We start from the raw sequence: 6,027 nt of genomic DNA, 5'->3' as shown, positions 1-6,027 counted from the left end.
TGGTAATTTTGTTGGGAACGCCTGTGGAAGCTGGGGTGTATACTGACTTAAGACAAAATGGAAAAATAGCAATATCAGTCGCTGATTTGATTTTTATTTTTGGAAGAGAAATCGCGTAATGAAATTATTAAGCGATTGGTTGTCAAATTAGATTAATAAGTTGTAATATATCAAGTAAGCCATATACTGCATAAAAATTGGATAGTTTTCTTATTTGGCAGCGGGATAAGTGCCGCATTTGTGTATTGAAAAGAGGAATAAATTAAAGTATTTAAATTTGGCAGTCCTTTTTTCAAAACATTTCTCAAATTATCGTTGTGATTTGAGCGATTGCTGCGGAGACCCCTTCCAAACGGTATAAAACTTAAGATTGAAATCGGAATATTCCAAGGGATGTTTTATGTTCTCCATTCTTACGTTTCTCTAAACTCGAATAGTTTCACAGAATGGATCTCGTATTATTACCGGTGAGTACTGTTATTCGGTAACGTTCTCTAAAAACATTTGGGTGTTGGTGCTTCCTCATCTTTGGTTCTCAAGTTTGGGTTTCTGTAAGCGTGAAGCGTGCTGAACTTCAAACAATAAATGTAATCAAGAGATACCCCTTCAAAACCGTATTGAACACTGTTTAAAAGCAATCCTTAAGATATTATTCATTGTTTCGTGCCGTTGGCGAAACATGGATGCACTAGAACACACACCAGAAGCCAAGCAACAATCGAAACAGTGAACTTCATGCTCTTACCCGTTCGAAAGAAGGAGAAGACTGTCCAATCGACCGGCGTGGTGGTTCGAACCAATTCTGCCATAAAAATTGTCAGCGAACGCATTCACAGAAATCCCATAAAAACGGAAAATTATGTCTACTGAAATTGATATATTGACCAGATCAATGTCAAGATTTATTCGAAATGATCCCCACATAAAAGCCTACCATCAGTTCATCTGTTGACAACTCGCTTATTGCAAATCAGGCTCAACAGCTACCAGCGGCTTTTTCAGTGGCACAGGGTCGACAATCATGAAAGTATCCTGTTTTTCGATGAAAAATTGTTCATTGTTGCAGAAGTTTTTAATAAGGAAATCGACGAAGTCTACAAAAAAACTTTCAAAAAATATAAAACATGTTATTTCAAGGTTTGAATGTGGTCACCATTCAGTTACTGTAATGGTTTGTTGAGAAGTCTCTTGAAAAGGCGTTACACTTCGTCACTTCTGTGAAAAATGGATTCAAACTGGAAGAAATTTCAAACTTATAGAGTAGAATACCAGCTGACCTCGAACGCGCATGTTTTTAAGGCTGTATCTTCGAAACTATTACTCGGATCAACTTGAACATTTAGTAATTAAGACTTTTCTGAAGTCGTGAAACTCATGAAACCCTTTAAAAGCAACATTCTTGGTTTCATAACTGCAGATGATTGGTCGTCTGCAGGTCCAAATTGAATCAGAGTTGGAGAACATGGCCTGCCATTAAACTACAGAAATTTTGAGAGTCTGAAAATGCTTTTGGTTCGAGCAGCGTCGTCAATGGCAATATAAACTGTGTGGCTTGCACTTGTAACAAAACTTATGTACCGGGCTTACAAATAGGGATAATATGATTTCTAAATATCGTTTCGGTCAATTTTAATATGTCATGATCTGTGATTTTTTAGTGACAATATTGCTGCCGTTCAGACAAGTGTAGCTGAATACCGCAATTGCTGACGACAAGCTCGAGCTTCCGCGAGAGTCGAGAGTGACCCCTGCACATCTTCGTTCGATCAAAGACGTTCTGAAGAATTGGGACTGTCTCCAACTACATTTTGAGAAGCCATTGGACAGTGAACGTCACGAATTTGCTGATTTTACCGTGGAACAACTTGAAAACGATAACGATTTTTTTTAAGAAAATCATCTTTTCCAATGAGGCTCACTCATCTTAATGGTGCGCTAAATAAGCAAAACTGTCGATTCTGGTGCAAAGAAAATCCACAAATTATTTTTGAACAACAATTACATTCACCTAAAATGACGGTTTGGTGTGGTTTTTGGTCTGGTGGAATCATCGGTCCGTACTTTTTTCGAAATGAAGCTGGTGACACCGTTACTGTCACTAGGTGCGGTATATGTCGATGATAACCAACTTTTTATGGCAACAATTGGAAGAAGTTGATCTTGACAACAACTGGCTCCAACAAGACGGGGCTACTTTCCGCACAGCACGTCCAAGCGTCCGAATTTTTGCGATAAAAGTTTGGAGATTCGATTATTTCAAGAAATTGTGACATTGAATGGCCTCCAACAGGTTATGATTTAACTTCATTAGACTACTTCTTGTGGTGTTATTCGAAGTAATTGGTTTTTAGCAATGAACAAGGCATTCTTCGAGCTTTAGAAGTCAATATTGAACGTGCTATACATGACATACGACTGGACTTAGTGGAAAAATTACGCGAAAATTGGGTACACTGAATTCGTTCTTGCTGAGAAAGTCGTGAAGGCCATTTAAATGATATCTTATTGGATTAATTCATGCATGAAACATGTTATAACAGTTAGCATTTACAAGGATGCAATATTTTGTGGCATATTTGAGTCAAAGTTGCTGGCTGAAATGTGATTGTCGCCGATTTGTTGCGCCATAATGAACCAAAATGCCTCCTAATTTATTACATCACGAATTTAATAGGCAAAAACAAGTGTGTATATGAGTGTTTGTATATTTATATGTATGTGCATATGTAATACTTATGCCTGCATCTCTGTAATTGCATTTTTCGTGCGCCTAAGCAAATTTAATTGTGAACAAAATTAAAGAGCGCAACACAATTAAAATGAATTAGACGTAATTTTACATATCTTCATGTCAAATCATGTCTATGCGCCTGTGTGAGTGTGTTACAGTGGTGATCTGCTTTCGAAAAAGTAGCCGATTTGCTTTCGAATGCGCGGCAATGCGGCTATAAAGTCGCTGCCATGAAAATCATGTTGCAGTAACACACTGACTGACAAACGCGCTCTATTTTGCCAACTGAGTTGCCGCCCGCCGCCTGTAAGCTCGCGGCCTAACATCCCGCCGCCTATCAGCCCATCGCTTGTCAGCCTGCCCGCTTACCTTACTCCCGCTCCGCCGCCGCTGCGCACTGTGACAAATGCGCCAATCAAAGAAGATGCAGCACGGCTGCATGACGTAATCGCCAACATGGTTAACGGCGCACTAAAAGTTAGATTTATATGTGACTACTTACTTTTATGCGCAGACATACGCCTACACTAGTGCATACATAGGTGTGTGTGTGTGGAAAATGGTTATTTTAACACCCAAGCTAAAATGCCTCGTCGTTCCACACGGCCGCAGTTCGATTGGCGCATGATTAATTGTTTTGTTACGATTTAGTTGCAATTTGAGTGGCGCAAAACACTTTTCAGCGCTGCCGTAAATGTGCGCATGCGCCGCAAGCAGTTGAACGAATCTGCTATAAATGGGTTTATGCGCGTTGTGATAAAAGCGGGGTTGGCTTGTACCTATGAAAACAATGGAATTGAGACTTTGTTGCAGAAACCTTTTTATTTGCCCTCAGAAATGTAGTATTTCTCAACCATTCGAGTGTGATAATGACAGTTCGACAAGCGTCTAAATATGCCAACAATATTCAAATTCACCTTGAGGCAAGAAAAGACAATACAAATTTTGTTCATTCGTTTTTTTTGCACATAACGGCACATATGCATGTCTTCACATATGCAGACAGAGTTCATGCGCTTGCGCACATCGTATTTTATACCCAAGCGCCACTAAGGTCGTTTAAGACATTAACATTGTTGAAATGATACTCAGGCTACTGGTCGCATTTAACACCGGCCACTGCAAGTTGAATAGACATTTATACAACATGGGCCTATCCTCTTGCGCTAACTGCCGGTTTTGTGACAGGGAGCCTGAAACCCCGGAGCACCTGCTAATCGACTGTACAGCAGTCTGTGGACGCAGGTTGAAGGCCCTTGGATCCATGTTTCCGGATAGGGATCAGATCGCCTCACTAGTACCCAGCAGCATATTGGACTTTATCAATGTGCTGGGGCTAAGTGAGTCACAATAGACCTAAGGTCCCGGTGCATTCCTCAATTATATGTATACGTATATGCTATCTATCTATAACATCTTCTTCCAAGCACCTGATATAACCAGCGGCTGGTCTGATCTTTAACCCGACCAGCTGGACTAAATGAAATTCCAACAACTGTTGCTATTTATCAAGGTCATGAGGGATCTGGCAACTACGCAAAGACTAGTAGTGACAAGCACTCGCAAAGCTGACCTAAAACCTATCCATAAAGTAGTAAAACCCAAAACGGCCGCGGAGCCTTTTTCACTCGATCGATAAGGAAAAGTCTTTTCTTTCAAGCTACTCAGCTTTACATACATTTTATGAAAGTTTTAATAGTGACGCAGGGCTTGGATGGTTCGTTGTAGAGGGAGGCCCGTGAACTCCAGACCACAGGCCTTCGCACATAACTCATCTTTAGACCTATTATGTCCCCGGGTAGTAAAGAAATGAATCCAGCAACTTAGTGGATTTGGTAAAAAACCCGATTCCTTTCCACTACAGCTGCCCAATGTCTCTTATATTGGATCTTTAGCAGCCGTGGAACATGTCCCGCCACATCCATCTGAAGACTAGACTTTCGCATAGATAATGATCCAGTGTCTCAACATCCTCCGCGCATGGTCTGCACTTCGCCGAACGCACATTTTGAGTTTTGTGAAGATGGGATCTTAAGGGCAGGTGCCCTGTGTTGACCTGAGATGTTCCGCAAGAGTCCATTGTTCAAACAACTCTTGAAGAAGCTGAATGGTATGAGATAGATTAGGGGAATTATGTCTCCCACTGCCCCCAGTAGGCCAGCTCGTCTGCTTTTTCATTCTCTTCTATTCCCATATGACCGGGTACTCAGAAGCTGCTACAGAAGACCGTTCCTGTTCCTATTTGATCCTTGGGTCGTCGGAACATATGTAGATTCCACTGTTGGAACTATTGACCACAGAACTATTAGCCCATTCTTTCAAATGGATCTACCTTTATCAGTCGCATTGCCAATTCAGCCCGAGTTCATTAACAAGGTCGAGTATGATACGATGCTCCTGGTAACACCGAGTCTGACGCTGGGCTTTATTAACTAATCTCGACCGCATAACTAGTATTGCAGTTCAAGTGAATAGTCTCTTATCTGAAGCTTTGGAGCAGTTGATATATTGCTATCGTAATGACAACTACGTCTTCCTTAAAAACAATTGTCAGAAAACTAAAATCTTGTTTAATGGCTAGCAGCCTGATAACAGAGTTACCCACAAACCCTGGCAAGCTTTGGCTTATTCATAAAAAATCACTGCTTCTCTTCTTCAGTGGATCATTGCCGTTCATACCACCCTTACAGCTAAAAGCTAGAAAAGAAAATTAAAGTTAGCTCAATGATCCGAGTAATGTGGAATGAATTCTAAGTCCACGAGGATTCCGGAGTCGTCTAGACACTTATTTTGAGAATAAATTGCTATTGGTAGATCAGTACGCTATGTATCAAAATGCATGGACATCTGATCAACACCACAGACAAAACGGACACAGTATCTTTGGTTAGGATGGGTTAAATGGTCGATCCTAATAGGGATCTCACTTGGACAGTATATAGCGCCGTCCGTTGTGATATTCCTATAAAAAAAGGGTCTTTATGATAGGTCCTCAAAGAATGACAGACCATCACAAATTTGTTGAGCCGGCCGATGGCAGTTTTGGCTTTATCTCCTGGTTCGCCGAAGATATCATTACAGAAATGTTTTAGCCTCAGTTTTGAGGGAGAAAATGTCTGAATCTTTCCACCACACCTTGTTCCTTAAAACTTTGACAATTTCGTCCGACTATTCGAAGAGTCACAGTCTTGTGGTGGCACGAGCCTGCAGAATGGTGCTGATAGATCGAGAAGAAAATGTCAGCGCAAGAAAATGTGAAGAGTAAGACATTAGGGATGGCTGAAAACACTGTAGAT

Source organism: Bactrocera tryoni, chromosome 3, assembly GCF_016617805.1.
Source record: "Bactrocera tryoni isolate S06 chromosome 3, CSIRO_BtryS06_freeze2, whole genome shotgun sequence".
In the NCBI taxonomy this organism is placed as follows: domain Eukaryota; kingdom Metazoa; phylum Arthropoda; class Insecta; order Diptera; family Tephritidae; genus Bactrocera; species Bactrocera tryoni.
The sequence above is the reverse complement of the archived record's forward strand: the minus strand, read 5'-3'. Positions refer to the sequence as shown.